The sequence below is a fragment of the Equus asinus genome, chromosome 4, assembly GCF_041296235.1.
Source record: "Equus asinus isolate D_3611 breed Donkey chromosome 4, EquAss-T2T_v2, whole genome shotgun sequence".
NCBI lineage: Eukaryota > Metazoa > Chordata > Mammalia > Perissodactyla > Equidae > Equus > Equus asinus.
Window position 1 is genome coordinate 32,212,810 of NC_091793.1, and position 20,508 is coordinate 32,233,317.

The following is a 20,508-nucleotide window of genomic DNA, read 5'->3' on the forward strand; positions in this document are numbered from 1 at the left end:
TTATGTTTTACATTTAGGTCTATGATCCTTTTTGAGTTAATTTTTGTGAAAAGTATAATGCCTGTATCTAGATTCATTTTTTGAGCATGGATATCCAGTTGTTCTAGCACCATTTGTTAAAAAGACTATCATTTCTCCACTGTATTGCCTTTGCTCCTATGTCAAAGGTCAGTTGACTATATTTATCATGGTCTATTTCTGGGCTTTTATTCTTGCTCCATGGATCTATTTGTCTATTCTTTCACTAATACCACACTGTGTTGATTACTGTAGCTTATATTATTACTTATAGTAAGTCTTGAAGTCAGGTAGTGTCAGTCCTCTGACTTTGTTCTCCTTTATTATTGAGCTGATTATTCTGAGTCTTTTGCCTGTCCGTATAAACTTTAGAATCAGTTTGCCAATATCCATGAAATTACTTGATGGGATTTGAATGGGACTGCATTGAATCTATAGAAGAAGTTGGGAAGAACTGACATCTTTACAATATTGAGTCTTCCTATCCATGAACATGGAATATCTATTTATTTAGTTCTTTGATTTCTTTCATCAGAGTTTAATAGTTTTCAAATAGATTTTGAACATATTTTGTTAGATTTATACCTAAATATTTCATTTTGGGGAATGTTTAATGTGTAAATGGTAACGGTTTTTGTTTTAAATTCAACTTTTTTATTTTGCTGATATATAGGAAAGTGATTGACTCTTGTATATTAACCTTATATCCTGCAACTTTACTATAAATGCTCATTAGTTTCAGGGTTTTTATTTTTGTTGTTGATTCTTTCAGATTTTCTGCATAGAAGATCATATTATCTGTGAACAAAGACAAATTTATTTCTTCCTTCCTAGTCTATATACCTTATATTTTCTTATCTTATTGCATAAGCTACAACATCCAGTGTGATGTTGAAAAGCAGTGGTAAGAGGGGAGATTCTTTCCCTCTTCCTGATCTTAGCAGATAAACGTTGAGTTTCTTCCATTAAGTATGATGTTAGCTATAGGTTTCTTGTAGATGTTCTATATTAAATTGAGGTAGTTCCCCTCTATTCCTAGTTTGCTCAGAGTTTTTATGATGGATAGGTGTTGGATTTCGTCAAATAATTTTTCTGCATCTTTTGATATGATAATGTGATTTTTCTTCTTTAACCTGTTGATGAGATGGGTTATGTTAGTTGATTTTCAAATGTCAAATCAGCTTGAATATGTGGAATAAATCTCACTGGTAATGGTGTATAATTATTTTTATACATTATTGGATTCAATTTGCTAATTTTTTTTGAGAATTTTGCATCTATGTCATAAGAAATACTGATCTGTAGTTTCTTTTTGAGTAATATCTTTTTCTGGTTTTGGTATTAGAGTAATATGGTACTCATAGAATAAGTTAGCAAGTATTCCCTCTGCTTCTATCTTATAGAAGAGATTCTAGAGAATTTGGAATAGCTTCTTCCTGTAATGTTTAACTGGTAGAATTCACCAATTAACAGATCTGGGCCCACTGCTTTGTGTTTTATAAGGTTATTCATTATTGATTCAATTTCTTTTGTAGATATAGGCTTATTCAGATTGCCTATGTTATTTTGTGTGAGTTTTGTGATATACATTTACAATTAATCCAAGTCCACTTTCATTCAAATAACACTACACCACTTCACAGGTAATGTGAGTACCTTATAATCACGACATATTCCTAGTTTCTCCCTCCCTTCGCTTTTATCACTGCCTCCATTCATTTCACTTATGCATAAGTATACACAATTACATCATTTAAGAATAAGGAAAGCAAAAGTTTTTTATTTTAACTTCATTTATTCCTTTTTTGATGCTCTTCCTTTATCTAGATCCAAGTTTCTGAACTATATCATTTTCCCACTCCCTGAAGAGATTCTTTTAACATTGCTTACAAGGTAGATCTACTGGCAACAAATTCCTTCAATTTTTGTTTGTCCGAGAAAGTCTTCGTTTCTCCTTCATTTTTGAAAGATAGTTTCATAGGGTACAGAATTCTACATTGATGGGTTTTTTTCTCTCAACATTTTAAATATGTCACTCCATTCTCCTTGCTTATGTGGTTTCTGAGGAGAAATCAGATGTAATTCTTATTGTTCCTTCTCTAGGTAAGTTTTTTCCCCCTCTGGCTTCATTCAAGATTTTTTCTTTATCTTTGATTTTCTGAAGTTTGAATATCATATGCCTAGGTGTAGGTTAGTGGTTTTTTTTGCTATTTATCCTGCTTAGTGTTCTCAAAGCTTTCTGGATCATTGGTTTTATATATGAGACTCATTTGGGGAAAATTCTCAGTCATCATTATTTCAAATATTGCTTCACTTCTTTTCTCTCTTCCTTCTTCTTCTGATATTCTTATTATGTATATATTACACCTTTTCTAGCTGTCACACAGTTCTTTGATATTCTGAGGGTTTTTAAAAAATCTTTTTCATCGTTGCTTTTTAGTTTTGGAAGTTTCTATTTACATATCCTCAAGGTCAGAGATCCTTTCCTCAGCCATGCCCAGTCTACTAATAAGCCCACCAAAGACATTTTATTTCTGTTATAGTTTTTGATTCTAGCATTTTTAATTTTTTCTTAGAATTTCCTTCTCTCTGCTTACGTTACCCATCTATTCTTGTATGTTGTCTACTTTTTCCATTAGAGGCCTTAGCATACTAATTATAGTTCTTTGAAATTCTTTGTCTGATAATTCCAACATTCTTGCCTTATCTGGGTCTGGTTCTGATGCTTGCTTTGTCTCTTCAAACTGGGTTTTTTGACTTTTAGTATGCCTTGTAATTTTTTGTTAGAAAGTAGATATGATCTATGTAAAAGGAACTGTGGTGAATAGAACTTTTGTAATGTAGTGGTAAGGTTTGTGGGGAGGGGAAGTGTTCTATAGTCCTATGATTAGGTGTCAGTCTTTTGGTAAGCCTGGACCCCTGGGGTGAACTTCACCAGCGCTTCTCAGTATGTGCCCCTCCCCCCTTAGGTGGGACAGTAAGATTGGAGCAGGATGGAGTTGGATATTTTTCTTCTCCTGAGTGGAAGGCTAGAGTTGGATTATTTCATTTCCCTCAGACCAGTTAGGCTCTGATAGAACTCCAGCAGGTTGGGTGCTGGTAAAATAGTTTCTCCTGAGGGAAGGCCTTGTAAAGAAAAACAGAATGTTCTTGCGTAGTTCAAAATGGTTACTTTTCCCTGCTTCCTCCTAGAAGTATGAGGAGATTTTCCTCAGATATTCCCTGTGATAAGTAGGTACAGCTTCTGGAGATAAAACTCACAACAGTGGAAGCCATTCCTTACCCTCATCACTGGGATACCCCTGGAGGTTTTAATTCTCAGAGTTGTCCACACTGAGCCTCTGGCAATTTGTCAATTACTGTTCAGGCTTTTCTACTCTGGAGCTGGTTACTCTGGAGTTTTCTGCTTGTGTGTTTCTGCTACAGTAATTTGTGATTCTCTGCATTTACTTTTCTGTCTCTCCAGTTTGGTGGGCAGTGGTTCAACTTGTGACCTTACTTCTTTGATGATAGATTTAAGAAGTATTGCTAATTTTTTAGTTTGTTCAGTGTGTTACTTGTCGTTATGATAGAGTGGTAACTTCTAAGCTCTTTACATGCCAGTTCAGAAGCTGGAAATCAAAATTCACTAATTTTTAATAAATCAATACTTTAAAAATTATATATATATATATATGTACACACACAGTCATGCATCATTTAACGATGGGGGTACGTTTGGAGAAGTGCATCATTAGATGATTTCGTCATTGTGAAAACATCACAGAGTGTACTCACACAAACCTAGATGGTATAGCCTACTACACACCTTGGCTATATGATACTAATCTTATGGGACCACCATGTATATGTGACCCATCATTGACTTAAACATTATGCAGCACCTGACTGTGTGTGTGTGTGTTTGTGTGTATCTCACATGCAGAATGGGTTTGTCAGTAACCTCAGAAGTTTAGAGACACCCAATTTCAATATTTTCCATTTCAGAGTTTCCCAACCTATCTTCAATTTTTAGCAAAGAAATGTACACTTAACTCAAGGGACTGATCAAGTAGTAGACAAATAGGAAAGATATCAAGGTCTCTAGTGCCCCTATTTCTGATTTTCCACCCCTTATTGTGAAGTTGAAGAATTTCAGGATCTGAGCTTTCCTATCCAGGGGAGTAGGATTAACAGTGGACTGAATGTTGATAATCCTATTGGACCTAATCTTGGTTGCATGTGGACCTCTGTTTTCAGTTGCTGGCTCATAAAATTTCCAGTAATGTTGTTTTAACGCTTTAGAGATGGCTTAGCACCTCTTATAGTAGGAACATTAGCCTCCCCCATAATCTGTCCCTGCCACATTCTTCCTACCCCATCCCCATCGGAGCAAGGCTATCTTAGGGGAATAGGGAGATATTTACCTTCGCAGTCCCACTTCAGGAGATTAGATTTAATGCTACTAAAACCCAAGTATTTCTCTAACCAGCTTATGAAAGCGCATATAGAATAATCCACTCATCATTGTGCCCTTGAAAACACAACATGCTCTCTGAACCCGGTACATTAATATCTTATGATTCCAATTTTCAAGGTTTGGGTAGGAGCATGAAGAGAGAAAAAAAATGAGTATAATATTATGTAGAGGGAAAAATCCCCAATACACAGCCATATTTCCTTTGCTTTTCCTCATCCCAGCTAGAGTTAAATAACCCGAAATAGACTGTAATTAGTTTTCTCTATAAATTATCACCAATATCTTAATACAGTCGACCCTCCACATCTGTAGGTTCACATCCGTGGATTCAGGTGAATCCACAGATGCAAAAACCACAGATACCCAGGGCCGATTTATTCGTTGTACCATGCCAGTTTACATAAGGGACTTGAGCATCTGCAGATTTTGCTATCTGTGGAGATTCCTGGAAGCAATCTCCCAGAGATACGGAGAGAAGATTGTGTGATAATTTGGAGAGATATTACTACTTTTTAAAAAAATAATGGAACAAGTGACACAAGTGACTATGTAGCTTTCCCAAGGTTACAGAAGAGGTGGTGGGCTTGGTGCTCAAATGCAGATATTATGAATCTAAATTCCGGGTACTTTCTACTATTCTACTGACTTTCTAACACCATCAGTATCTTCTCTTTAGAGCATAATGGCCAAAATACAGATTAGTAGCTGGCTGTAAATATATGCAAAAAGGTGAATTCGTTTAAATGTAACATTGTGCATTTATACAATACACTCTTGTCCATGTTATCAGAGCACTGTATGCATACAACTCCAAGTGTACTTCTTATACTATGTTTAATTATATCTTTATGAGATGATTTTTCTCACACACTGTGAGCTTCTCCAAGCAGTAATTGCCTCTTATTCTGGAACTTTGCACAGAGGCTTACACAGAGTAGATGCTGAATAAATGTTTGTTAGATCCCATAAATAGTAATCATGACATAATATAACCACAAATCCAATGTCTAGTTCATTAAATCAAAATCTTGCAGAATGATCTTGACTTTCCTTTTCGGTCTAATGACCTTACAGGCATACCTGGTTTTATTGCGCATTGCCTTTATTGTCTTTTGTAGATACTGTACTTTTATACGACCCTCCACCAGCAAAAAGATTCCAATTAGCTGAAAACTCAGATCATGGTCAGCATTTTTTAGCAGTAAAATATTTTAAATTAAGATATGTACATTGTTTTTATAACATAATGCTATTCTACATTTTATAGACTACAGTATAGTGTAAATATAACTTTTCACCATTTTTTTCTTTTTTAGACTGGCACCTGAGCTAACTTCTGTTGCCAATCATCTTCTTCTACTTCTCCTTCTTCTTCTTCTCCCTAAAGCCCCCGTGTATGCAGTTGTATATTCTAGTTTTGAGTGCTTCTGGTTGTGCTATGTGGGACACCGCCTCAGCATGGCCTGATGGGCAGTGCCATGTCTGCGCCTAGGATCTGAACCGACGAAACCCTGGGCTGTTGGAGCAGAGCACGGGAACTTAACAATCGACCACGGGCCAGCCCCTAAACATAACTTTTACATGCACTGGGAAACCAAAAACTTCATGTGACTCACTTTACTGCAGTGTTTACTTTATGGCAGTGATCTAGAACCTGCATATCTCCAAGGTATGCTGCACCTTCTTTTCACATAAGATGAGTATTATTCATGAGTTGAGCTAGATATTTGTACATTTTCAGGTGAAGAAATTAAGGGAAATAGACTTTGATTTAAATGCATTTATGTACAGAGTTCAAACATTCTTTTGGCATCTGAGTCTTTGTTCTGGGCCAGAAAAATTTGGCATATTAAACTTCCAGAAGTCATTAAGCTACAAAAGTTAAGTAATTAAAATATCTCCTTACATATTTCCAGAAATGACTAAAAACATATTGCAATATTCAATTCAACAAAAATATTTGGACAGTTATTCTTTGTCAGCCATAATATCCTGGTTGCTGAAAGGGACCTTTGTTTTTATGGAGTCTATAAATTCATTGAGAAATGTGGATTCAGAAAATGCCTTTATAGCATTGCAAAACAGTGTAAAATCTAGTGCCCAAAGGCACTAATCTACCATATATAACCTAGTACCCAAAGCTACAAATATCAATGCTATAGAAGATCAAAGCCCCAAGAGATTATCATTGGATTGAGAAATTGGGGAGAACTTTTGGAAGTTAAAAGAAGAACGAATTGTGTCAGAATATGTAAGGAAGGAGAAGAAAGACATGTTTTAAGCAAAAATCCAGCAATAGTAAGGAGTACAGACAAAAGATAGAAATAGAAATGAATGGGATATTTTCAAAAGCAAATGAGAACATTGCATTTGTTAGACTGGAAGTTTATGTCAAAAGCTTAGCTGGAGATATATTTATAGATAAACCATGAGGGCAGTTTGTAGAGATTCTCAGAAGCTGGCTAAGGCTTTTGATTTAAATCCTTGTGATGTTCATCCTTTCTCAGCCTGATTGCAAACTCAGCTCGGTAAGATAGGGAGGAAAGTAAAAGATGAGGTGGTGTTCATGACCTTCAGGCTTTCTATTGGGAGGGCAGGTACCTGGATTGTCCCTAAAGAAAATTATGCTTCACTGAGGAACAGGGAATTGATGCTAGACAGGTAACAACCATCCACTAAAATGACATTTGCCTATATACTTTTCAAGTGTTAGCTTATTTTTGGTGATGAAGATTCGCCTAGAGCTATCTATTGCCAGTCTTCCTCTTATTTTGCTTGAGGAAGATTAGAGCCAAGTTATCATCTGTGCCAATCTTCCTCTATTTTGTATGTGGGTCACCTCCTCAGCATGGCTGAGGAGTGGTGTAGGTCTGTACCTGAGACCCGAATCCGTGAACCTCAGCCGCCAAAGTGATGTATGAAAACTTAACCACTATGACATAGTGCCAGCTCCCTTCAAGTGTATTAAAATTGTATTTTCAATTGAGAACATGGATTAATTACTAAAAGACAAAAATTTGAACTGTTAGCTGGCAAACTGATGAAAATGCTTAGGATAATAAGGGATATTTGTAATAATCCCAAATCACTGGTGGATACTAAAGTTATGACATTGTTCACAACGAAAATAGCACCAAAACACCACAATTGGACAATGAGAAGCAAGCTGCAGCTGTCAATCTATGAAAGTACTGGCAGCTCTTAAATGCTTCCTTAAAATATAGTTTGTATTATTGTGGGAAAGAAAATGGGGCCCAAACATTGGTTTTTCTTTTTTGATAATTGAATGGCATAATCAAAAATCAATTATGCAAATATTTAAGAAAGACTACCAGTTTTCAAATTAAAAGTACAAAACGCTCTGGGCAAGAAATTTAAAAGAAATAAATAAATATTCCCAGAAGCTTTTTCCAAATTCTTTTTGAGAACTACCTTAGAAAATGAAACTCACGTAGAGTAGATGGGAATGAAAGTTTACTTAAATTTTACATTGAAAAGATGAAGACAAATATAAAATATTCTTCTATAGATTAACATGTTGAAATACTCGTTCTATTTAAGGTGTAAATAATATATTTCACAATATGTTAGTAGTTACAGTTAGATCTACGCGTTTTGTTGGAGCAGGTCATTGAGAGGATGTGACCACTGGTTGACCTGATAGCTGGACCCAGCAATCGGAGGCTCCTCGCACCCTCCACTGTCCCTGGAATGCACTCTCTGCCCACTGTTCCCACAGTGGGAGCCATTTTCAAGGATGTAGGCTTTAGGGAGTGATGTGTTGTTGAGAACATCTGGATGGTATACAAGACTGAACTCAGTTAAGGCCTCTATATAAACTTTTAACATTCTGACAGAGGATATGGAGATCTACCCATCTTGCTGTGCCCAAGGCAAGCCTATGTAAGTTCCCTTGCTCATTATATCTGCCACCTACCACTCTGGAATGTTCTGTCTCTTTCTTCTATCTCTCCTTGCCTTCCATGTACAGGGAGTAGTTTCAGATTTCACTGGAGAATCCCCCGAGGTTTCAAATCAACACCTTTGTACGAGTTAGAAGAATAAAATCTGGCTTTTGCAGCAGTATTGATCAGTGATGGCAGTATTATAAAGATGTTTTCTATGAAGAGAAACATATTATTCAATCCTTAATGGCCAGATGACTAATGTTTCAGATGGATTCTCTGAAGATAGACTGTGGGCTCAAAATGCAAGTTCAGCTACTTATAAGCAGAGAAAAGTTTGGACTGTTACTTAATCACTTTGTGGAAAATGAGAAATTTCCTGATATCTAATATTAGATCACAAAGGGCTATTTTTCACTATTATTTTGTTAGTTTTTATATTTTTGTGTTCATGGAGGGAGGAGTGTTAAATGAAATAAAGCAGATGAAATGTTAGGTACAGTGCCTAGCAAATACAAGTGTTAAAATTGTAGCTCTCATTACCATTGAAAAGAATGTATTGTCAATAGCCTATGAATTTATCAATGTGCCTGGTATGAATTAGGAAAAAATTTTATGGATAAATGGTCATATGGGGCCAAATATTTGATAATCAAAATAGAGGAAACGCTAGTCTGCCCAGCCTCTCATCTGGCCAATGTTAGAGGTGCTACAAGGTACTTCATCATTCCCTGGAATCTCTGCCCTCCAAGGTTTGCCTCTTGCTTTGCTTGGGGTGTCAATTAGATAATAAGATGACAACAACTGCAAGGCACCATGTGAATATTTTTATTGCGTTTGAGAAAATTGTGGCAATGAAATAAAGTCGGATAGTTACATATGCTGATATGGTCTACAAGACTATGGCTGACTCGAAACACTTTATGTGTGATGATAACTAAAATGCCAATGGTATAGTAAGGATTATCAGTCCACCTTCCTCACAAAAAATGTTCCTAAGAAAGAAAATCAAACTGCCCAATGTATCAGAGACATTTTGAATTTATTATACTACACAAGCAATATTGTGTCAAACTACCCCATTAGTATCATTCTGGACATCTCCCCTCCGTAAGTGCTCAAACTTGAAAAATTATGATGTTTCATTTTTTCCACTACTTATGAGATTCTGGTTTCACAAAATATTGTAAAATCAAGGCAGAGAGAAGAAATTCCCCAGATGCTGGACTTGGTAGGCTGTGTCAGCGCTCTTTAATTAAGTCATTCTTTTTTTCTTTCTCCAGAGTCAATGTACTGAAAGCTCTAGCATCACATCTTAACGCTACAAAAGAAAAGTAGAATACGTTTAGTTTTGGCAAGTAAGTACAATACTTTATATTAATATAAACACATGTAACCCAATAACTTCCTGGATCATCAGCTCTTGACATTATGGTTTAGTTTCATTCCCATGAACCCCCAATGTATGATGCTGTAGGATCTTTTCTGTGCTGAGCACATCTCAGAGTGTTTCCAGTTGCTTCTGACAGTTCCTCAAAGTGTTATGTCACGTGTGCTCAGGTACATGTCCCATACACCATTCTTCTCTGAACTCTCCTTTAAGCCTACATGCCATTGCCTTTAATAATAATGAGACTGCCATCATGTAGACACCACTATTAACTGCTGTGCACACTATGGACTAAGAAGAAGTAACTGCACCCTCTTTTACCGTTCCGAATCAAGTATGGGAAGTGTTTCCTTATCTCCTCATGGTCCGACTAACCCCAGACTGAACATCCAACAATATTTTGCTAAAGCTTCAGGGATAATGAATAAAGGAAGAGAAGGAGAGCACTCAGGAACATTCCCCATTGGTATCTGGGGCTATGCTTAAAGACTACAGGCTCATTCTTGGCATCAGCTATAGGATAATACTCTCCTAGTCTCTCACCTCTTCCTGTGTACCAGGGACGAGCTCTTTTACTACTGAGAATGTACCAGATATATTTGGTCTTTTGTCTCCAGACTCAAGGGACACAAGATCCAAGAGAGAAAGTGTCTCTCTTTTTTCAGTCTGAAGTCCAGCACTTCTTTTTTAAGTTTTGTCCAAGGTACACAGTGTCTTAAAATATTTGACAGAATTATACTTATTACCATGCAGGAAGTCCCATTGTCCATAAATGAGAGTGAGGTTTTATATTTCTTACATGCTATAGTGTCAGGAGGTAAAAGAATGCTATTAACGTGTCAAGAGATCAAAAATGTCTAGCCCATTATTTCTGCGACTCTTTCAGCTGCTTTCCCATGGTGGCTAAATAGCTGGGTTAGATACAGAAACACACCTACATTTAAAGCAGAAAGATGTAGGGAATGGAGACCTCTGTTTCTTCTGTTAGAAGAGTAAGCACATCCCTAGGAGACGTACCCAGTGCACTTCTGCTTATGTCCTGTTGCACCAAACAGTTCCATGTGGCCACTCCTAATTGGGGAGAATGGGAAATCACACTCAGGAGAAAACAGTGTTGAGAATGAGTGCCAAGTTAGACGACAGTATATGTAAAAAAAACAACATACATAGCACTTCAGTTGTCCAGTCTGGCGCAGGTTGAACTCTGACAAATCCAGTATTCCAGTTGCATATACCATCCTTCTGCCAAGGTGAGATGAAGATCATGCCTAACACCCTCTCTCCAGTCTTCTCACCTCACGATCTAAGCAACTACTTAAGAACTCACACATCTACACACACAACCCTACACAGGTAAAAGCATAATTTTCAGACAAAGTAAAATCTAAATATATAATTTTTTAACAAGGGGAGCATAATTTACAGAGACATTTGTACAATGAGAAAGAGACTACAAAGAGAATTGTTTTTTCTTTTATGTTTCCATGAATGGATTAGCTCCTTAGTGCTACAATTTCATGAATACTGCCCTTTTCAAAGAATGTTTGCAGCTTTATAACTAAAAGCGACTAAGATGATTTTAAAAACACGGGAGAATAGTGTTCTCCAGAGTTGAATTCATATCTCTACTTTTCTTGGCAGCGAAACTTTTAATATGAGCTTGAATGCTGGCTTACTATTTATTTTGTTTCCATCCATCATTGTTTTAAAGACTGATACTGAATTTCAGGGAGAAAACGAAGTTATATTACGAAATAAAATTCAGATTTAGATGCCTTTTAAAGCTAGAACAGAAGACTTAAAAACATTGGCATCTTGTAGCATGCTCTTTTAATCCAAGCTTCCCAAACCACCTTGGAGAACTTGCTTATTTTTCCCAGGTTGAGGAAAATTTCAGAAGATTTTAAGCACAGCATGATAAAATGCTCTCAAAGTGAGTCTAACACCACAGACTTTAAATAGAATTTGTAGATATACCTTCAAGTGAGGAGCAGATGGGAAGGAAAAGCATATGTTGAGATAGGTGCTCAGATAAAATAAACAGAAGAGAGAATGTACATTTGAAGATAAAGAGGGAAATACGTGAGAGAGGAGGAGAGGAGATGGAGGTAGGGTTGAGGTTGGTTGCAGGATAATAATTTCCTTGATTTTGGAGAAATGGGATGTACAGTCTCCTAGGATTGTGCAAAGAACTGAGTAAAAGTGGCCCCAAAACACTCAATCATGATCAGGATCTATGATGATGCAAGTCTCAGGCTGTGGAAAGATGGTGAGCTGAACAGCAACGAGTGATTGAAAATTGCTGAACAATGTGCAAGGCTTCTGTTTACAAGCACAATGGAATGTAACAGAAAATTTTGAAACTACAAGATGGTACTAGGACATAAACAAAGTGGACTATGAGAGAAGTTAAAGTGTAGGCAGCAGCATCCCTCACACCGAAGAAGTGTTTGTGTGGTTGACGATATATAAGCAGGCCCATATGAAAGTGATGAGGTTGGAAGAAGCGAGAATCAAGCCAAGATTGAACTATGATGCTGATAAGGGCTCATGGTGATGGTGTTGCCCGGAAAAGTTGTTACTTCTCTCTGTTTGTTCATCTCTTCTTTGGTTATAGGGAAACGACTGATATGCATCCACACCCTCATTACTTTTATGGCAGTACCTATTTGTCAGGGTCTGAGAAAGAAATGTTCTGTTGTGTAGAAGACTAAAGAGGGAGTGATTTTTGCAGCTTCAGTAACGAGAGAACTTTTCAACAGCAAGAAGTACTTAAGGTGAACTTTATTGCATCACAAGATTTAAAAGAAATAGCATTTAGTATAGAAAAGAGTGTGTGATGCTGTGGGGCTATAGACCCTCCACTCCAGCTGGGGTCAATGGTCTGCTGAGGAAATTTGAAAAATATGGTCAGAAAGGCATATGATGATGGACAGGAAAGAGTCACATGATGCTCAGTTGGGTAATCTGGAATAGCAATGGATGCAGAGTCTAAAACAATCAAATTGTTAAGGCTTATGGTAAACGTGAGTCTGAATAGGTAAATACATCCTCCCTCGAGCTTTCTGATATACATTTCATTATATTTTCTTCTGGATATTACTCCAATATCATTTTTAACCTAGAAATATAGTACTAATAGAATATGTCTTGGGTTTAGAATTCAGTGAGGATATAAAATGATTATTTCTCTCTTAAAATAGTTTGCATTACCTTTTTCATCACACATAAATTATTATACATTAATAAATGGTTCTGTAGAAAAAAAACAGAACAAAGCAAATAGAGGAAATAACCAAACATTTTTCAGAAGAAAGCTTTCCAGAAAATTAGAAAAAAAAAGGAAAGGAAAAAGATTCTGGGTCTAGAAACTAAAAGCCTTAACCTATGTCTAAAACAAAAGAATAAAAGGGGTATCTACCTTGAAACGTCAGAAAATTTTCAATGTCAAAAATAAAGAAAGCATTCTGAATGCATCCAAGCAAGGAAAATAAATTATCCCCCAAAGAACCAAAATCAGGTTATTAAGAGACTTCAGTAAAACAATAAATTTCATAAGACAGAGAAACAATGTCTCTAGAGATTTAAGGGGGAAAATATTTTAACCCAACAATTCTGTAGCTACAGTTATCTTTTCTTAAAAATTAAAAAGTTTGGATTAGACAAGCTGTGGGAAAAAAAAGACTGCCAGTGAATATGGAAGTGTATTAAATATAAAAATATGAATTTCTAAAATTATATACAAGTGAGAAACTTCTGATGTTGATAAACCCAGATGTGAACATTCATTTACTCATTCAAAGAAATATATTGAACACCTACTAGACTCTGGATAATTTAAGTATTATTACATATATTTTAGCATTGTATGGTTGAGCCAGGGATGTTTGATTTATACATACATAATTCATAAATTACTATATATTTATTCTACAACATTAACTTTCTTGCCTCTATTATAAAATAAATCAATAATTATGTTCTTATTATCAAGAGTTTCACATAATTTGTATTCTATTGATAATAATGCCAAATTAGTCTTTCTGAACTCTTTGTAGTTCTTTGACAATTTTTTAAAATTAATTTAAATTTAGAGAAACTTTAGACTACTAAAGTAGCGGCAACTAAAATTATGAATAAAATTCTCAAAGAAAACTTGGAAATGACCCATGAATTTTCCATACTGTTTTTAAACATTGAAATGAGGTTGCATAAAATAAATTATTTTTATCAGAGCATATGTTGCAAAAATGTTAATTTTATCACACAAACTATTATCACTTATATAACAATTTTTACTGCCTTGTAAAGGAACATCTACATCTAAAAACCAATGTAAAGGATAGGTATCATGTTTCCATGCATATTGCATCTGGAACAATATATATTCTATTTTAAAAGTAATATGGATTGTTTAATATTATAAAATATTCCTCAGTCACCATGTGCAATTCTTGACAGCATCACATTAATTCTTGAGTATCTCTAGAACTCCAAATTAGAAGAGAAAGAAGCAAGAATAGTCAACACTACAGTAAAATGATACTTTATTTTATGCAAAATTGTATTGCATTCATGTAACTCGAGAAGAAGAATCTTATGAGTCAATTAATCTGATTAACTATGAGTTATTTAAGCATTCTCTACCTAACCATTTTCATCACTCAGATTTTTCCCAGATTCCAAAGCAATGTCTATCACTATTGAAGGGGGCAATACAACCAACACATCTTCACAGTACTGGGATGCAGTTGCCTTTTTCTCAAGGATGTAGGGCAAGAGATATTGCAAAGCATTTTTCTGGGTCCTAAACTGTTTTAGCCATGACAGTATAAATTGGGGATCATGGGATTGCCTAGTGTCAATACTGAGTCCCAGATTTTGTGTGTCGTGTTCTGTGAAGGATCTGAGATTTTATCATACTTGCAGTGAATAAGTTTGCCTTCCACAGTTGCATAGATGCTAGCAGAAGACATGAGACTCCTGGGTCAGAGAAAAAGAATTTTATTACTTAAGGCACAGCAGGTAGCAAGAGCTCCATAATCACTCATCTCACAGGAGTGATAAAGAACAGGTCAGGTGTATGCTGTGTACACAGTGGGTCACAGCTGAAGAACCTCAAGTTTAGGAAACCCACCTTCTTATAAGGGGGATGCTACCAAACCTGCTTAATGTTTGCCCTGGAGAGAAAAATTAACTTTATTATCCTGACCAAGAAACACATCTCAAGAGGGAGACACTATCTCTATATTCCAAAGCTGTTCACTATAAGAACATCAGTGAAAAGATAGTCTAGTAAAAAAACATGCAGCGATGCAAGAGACCATGGAGAATCTGCTTCCAACAGGTGTCCTTGTGCATTTTAATAAATTTTTTTACGTGTGTTTATGACATTCAAGGCCTTATAAGGTACAGGGCACAAAGCAGAGGCCTCTCTTGCCCAGATCAATGGATGATGCTGACAGCAGTGAACAAAGTAAGTCTTATTTCACACAGCTTGTATTCTAGTGGCAGAGACTAGCATTAAAAAATAATCAAATATATGATAGAAAGTCAGGTACAAAAACAAAGCAGTGTAGGGAAATAGTGAGCCTAGACTGGGTGAAGAGATGGCTAGGTTAGAAGTGGTGACTGAGAAAATTCTCATTGAGAAAGACACCTCCTAGCAGGGAACAAATAAATTGCAAAAGTGGTTATGTACATATCTGAAAGAAAAGTGTTCCACGAAGAAGAAATAACATATACGAAGTCTGAAGTCAGGAGCCTGCTTGTCATACCTGAGGAATAATAATAAAGGGCCCAATTGGCTGAGACAGATGGGGTAAGGGAGAAAGAAAGAGCAAGGAGTAAGGAGATAAAAGAGATGTATTGGGGCAGCTTATGTAGGTTCTTACACACCATGAAAAATTCTTTTGATTTTAGTCTAAGTGAGATGGGAAAACCTTGAAGAGTTTTGAGTGATGTGATCTGACTCATGATTTTAAATGCCCATTCCCACTGCTCTGTGTAGTCTAGGTGGCAGGAGGACAAGGATGTAATAGGTAAATTGGTTAGGTAGATTCCGATAGTCAAAGTTTTATCTGACAGCAGTAATGGTAAAGATTCCGGATACGTTTTGAAATTAGAGCTATCAGCATTTATTGATGGATTGAATGTGGAATAAGAGCAAGAGAGAGAGAGACAAGGATGATTCCAAGGATTTTAAAGGTAACTTCTAGAGGAATGGATAAGGGATTCCGGGGGGAGCTAATTTTTGAACAAGAAATCAAAGTTTTGATTTTTTTGACATATCAAGTTTGAGCTTTTTTTGTTATCCAAGAAGAGATTTTGCTAAGGAGTTAATGAACAACAAAAACTCCTACCCTTTCCAACAAGGGTAGGTGAGAATGATTATAAATTATAGTTTGCAAGGCAACAATATAGGTTGTCTTAAAAACAGAAATTAGAATGGATTTAAAGAGTAATCCTAATTTGCAATTTATATTCCCAAAAAATATATGAAATAGACCTTTGAAATAAGTACATCTTGAGGACATATTAATTTCAAGTGTTTGTTCTGAAAGTTGGGAAATCCACAAATTAATTGCAAATGTTTACTATGAGTTGTAGGGAGCCCCAGGCCATTGAAGGATGAGTAAGGAAGACATTAAGAGGTTAGATTCTTTTCCAAAAGACATGATTCAGCAAAGACTAATGGAAAGACATCTTAGTAGGCTATGAATAAGGCATATCAGTAAAACAAAAGTTATGCACACATATTCACGTACATTTTTAGACATATATGCTTGTGAAAAGCTACATGCATCCATCACCCATGTAACATTGCTTTAAAAGATATACTTTGGCGATTTTTTTCTGCAAAACAAAAGATGCTCTGAGCAAATGATGGTGATGTAATTAATATACAATAAGGTTATACTTTAAAACAAAAGTGCAGGGATGAATTCTATTCTATACTAAATTTTATATTGCAAGGAAGAAGTGTGACGATTTCTAATATTACTCTGATGTTTTAAATAAGTATATGTGTGAGGAAACTGAGTGCAGAGAGCTATTTTAAGGATTTGAGCCACTTTTCTGGCTTTGAAGCATTGTTTTTTCTCTAAATCTTTGGAGACGACCTGGAAACTCATCATTCTTGGCTGCTAAAGGTAATTGCAACATTTTTTTTATTAAATCCTTCTGTCTCTAAAACATTAGCATCATATTAGAACGTCTTTATTGATAATTTATGAGAAAGGAGAAATTAAGCTTATATGAAAAAAAAAGGGTCATATTCAAGAATTTGCCACAAAATTTGGGCTAGATATTAAGCCTAGTGTCTCAAGAGATCAGACATTAATTGTCTCAAGAGAAGAGTCAAGATGCAATCTTTATAGACTGCCAGTCATTTATCATTTTTATATTTGTCATTGATTCATCAATTTCTTTACTAGGTGTAGGGGATACAGCTGTGATCAAGACAGGGTCCACACCTACCTTCAGTATATCCAGTGGGGTGATAGACAAGGAAATGGGAAATTGCAATTCACTGGGATTAAGTGCTAATTTCGGGCAAACAGAGATTAGGCACTTAATCCACTCTAACTCATCAGGAAAATGTTCCCAGAGGAATGACACCTGAACTGAACCTTGAATGGTACAGCAGTCAGCCTGGTGAAGAGAAGTGAGGTAGATCAGGCAGGTGTGTGGTCAGGACTAGAAGCTCCCGTCCTCCACTATTATTACAACTTCCTCCTCCTCGTAATTTGTCAGCCTTCATGGAGGGTTTTCCTCACAACTGTATCACATTTGCCCCCACTTAATTCCACTCTAGTTTTTTCTCCATTACGTTACCCTCTTTTATTTATTTCAGAGCACTCATCTGAAACTAACTTCTTTATTTTTAATTTATCTGCATTTTCCCCCAACTAGAATATAAGCTAGTACCTGTCTTTTTATCATCATTGTATGTCTATTGCATAAAACAAGTCTGACATGTAGCTGGTACTCGTCGAATATTTATCAAGTGAATAAACAAATCAAAGGTGAAAAATTGTTTAGCTCTCTTGGACTAATCCAAACAGTTACATGAGAATGTGACAGAAGGCAGATGGACCAAGTTAGAGTCCTTTAAGTGCATTAATTTTGATACAAATAATTCTTCAATCATTGAAGACACATCCCTTTTTCTCTTTTGAAAGGCAGATTGTTGGTTACAATGGGGCCTAAGAAAAATGTGGCTGGATCAGTGACCACCAATCATAAAGGAAAACAGGAGAACGGTACATTCCATTGAAAGTGAGACTCTTAGATTAGGAAAACTAGCAAGCTGGTTTATAATGTACCAGTATGATTTACAACTCACCATAATCCGAACTCCATCTGCAATTTTATAACTGCTCACCTGTAAGAATGTTGCTTCCTCTATTCCAATCCTATTTACGTCTCTCAAAAATCTTTCATTTCGAAATTCAAATAATCTAAGGCCCACCATAGAGCCATGTCCTCCACAACATCTTCCCTTAACTCCCCTGAGACAAAAGAGTGTCTCTTTTCATCTATTTTATAGCCAGTATGACGCGCAGCAGCTTGGATGGCGCTCGATCCATGTAATACTTTATTTCCCAACATTGGCCTGAAATTTTATGTTTTCATATATATACCATTGCAATCCTTTTCAGCGTATAAATATTTGATACACATTTATCAAATTGGATTAGAGGATAACTCTTGTGTAATGTCGATATTCTCCAGAGATTCTCTAGTAAAAAGTAAGCCAAAGTAAATGTCATGGTTCCAACAACATGAATATCCAAGAGCTATGTAATTTCTATGCTGTAAGGAAATGAAATTCTGTAGAAGGGTTGTATATTTTGTTTGTAATAATGAGCCATAAAATCTGTGGATTAAGGCTCAGTGAAGACTCTTTGTCCAATACTCCTTTTTATGGATATGGGTGAGGTCGTAAAAGCAGTGAATAGACCAAGACTCCGGAGATCCTGACATCTATTTCAGTGGTCTTCCCATCCTACTTGGTCAAATTATGTGTATAAATTACCTTCAAAGCCAAAAATTTTGTTAGCTATTTAATAGTTTGATCCAGTTGGAGTCGTTTTTTTCAGGTTCTGATTACACTCTTTGATTTAAAGTTATTAAAGTCATTGTCTTTGGATGCCTTAGTTAAGTTTTGCAAGCACAGAACTTTCTTTGTCATTTGTGTATGATCATGACTGGGAGAGTTACAGCATTGGACAACAGGATAGCTCAAAAATCCATCAAATTTAATGATTTTAATTTTTATTCATATTTTTAAGCTATTCTATTATGTCTATTTATAAGGAGATTAAAAAACAAAAGGCACATTGCAAAATAGCTTGAAAGAGCCAAAATAACCTCCTGTTAATTATGTTAAAAATATCAAGCATTTGTCAGCATCTCATTAACATCTTATGGAAGGGAGAACAAGTTCTATTTGCTTTAAAATAAAAGACTTTTAAAAATCAGATATATATACTTTTGGCATCTTTAAAATAACAAACATTGGTCCTAATTAGAATCTTGCCGTATGATCTTTAAATATTGGTAGGTCTTAAGTAAAGTAATGCCCTCGGGCCTATAAACTCTTCTGCTATGTCTGATTTCACAGTAAGGCTTTAAATTAAGGCAACTAAGAATCCCAGATCTGTTGGAAAATGATGATATATAGTCAATTTATTTAATGTCACATATAAATTTCTCTTTGTACTCATTCATTTTTTAAACTTGCTTCAGTCTTTATTCAAAAATAGAATCTGTGGAGCTGGAGCTAATGTATAGGAAAAAATAAACATGCTAAAAACAATTTCTCTATGGAAACATTCAGTAAGTAGTGGTATTTAAAGCAATGAAACAAGAAGAAAACCAGCTCTTTTTGTCTGAGCATAACAATGGCCCAGCATAGTTGATACTAGAAAGAGGGCATGACCACTAAGAATGTTTGCTTCTCTAACAAAAAGATCACAATTTACTATTCTGTTCAAATATATAGAACTTGCATGACTTTTTTTCTCTTTTGAAAGAGTGACTTATGAATACTTCCTCACTTTTCAGTGATATGTAAATTCTGAATTTATTTATATCATAAGCTATACTTGACAAAGTAGGATAGAAATTTCACAAAAGAAAAATGTTACATATTTCAAATTTATTATTTTTCTTTAATTCATTTATCCATTCATTTATTTATTCTCCATAGAGTTCTGTAAAAGATTTAAGACTGCCGATTTTTGTAAATTGTTTCATTATGCTTACTCGTATTCCGATTCCTGTGATAGCTTTTCTTCAAACTCAAGAAAGATTTCAAGGTAAAAACTATTTTAGTACTTAATTGCGTGACCATTTGGTCAGTTCATATTCTGCTAACATATTTAGGTGAATATATAGAAAATAAAAACCAGAATTTAATTAATATCTTTTGTTTATTGGTTTACTCAACATTGATGTTAAACATTTGTTATCCCTTTTATATAATCTGTTTTCTCTTTTAGAAGCCCATTAGTTAAATATGTACTGTGTTCTAGGGAAGGTTTATCAATCAAGCAGTATTACAAAATTTAAATACTATAAATAAGTTTGAACTTTCACCCAAGTTTAATGGTCATCCACGCATAGTTATTGTATCTTCAATGTTGCTTCAAAAATGCCACCATTCTAGAGTGACCCATCGTTTTACTGTCCAGGTAAAATAACTTGTGAAGTCTCCCACTTAAAGTTAT

At 35.4% G+C, this 20,508-nt stretch overlaps 1 long non-coding RNA gene across 2 annotated transcripts in view; it reads right to left on the reverse strand.

Moving 5' to 3' along the window:
* Positions 1-9,197: 9,197 nt before the first annotated feature.
* The window catches only part of LOC139045165 (uncharacterized), an 85,231-nt gene continuing 73,920 nt past the window's right edge, over positions 9,198-20,508 (reverse strand). Inside the window, exons 3-4 of one of the 2 annotated variants that reach the window (XR_011503048.1) lie at positions 10,711-10,843; positions 9,198-9,703 (exon numbers count right to left, since the gene is read on the reverse strand). This is a non-coding gene — a long non-coding RNA (uncharacterized lncRNA). The remainder of the gene's footprint in view (positions 9,704-10,710; positions 10,844-20,508) is intronic. The other variant, XR_011503047.1, reaches the window with a different exon arrangement.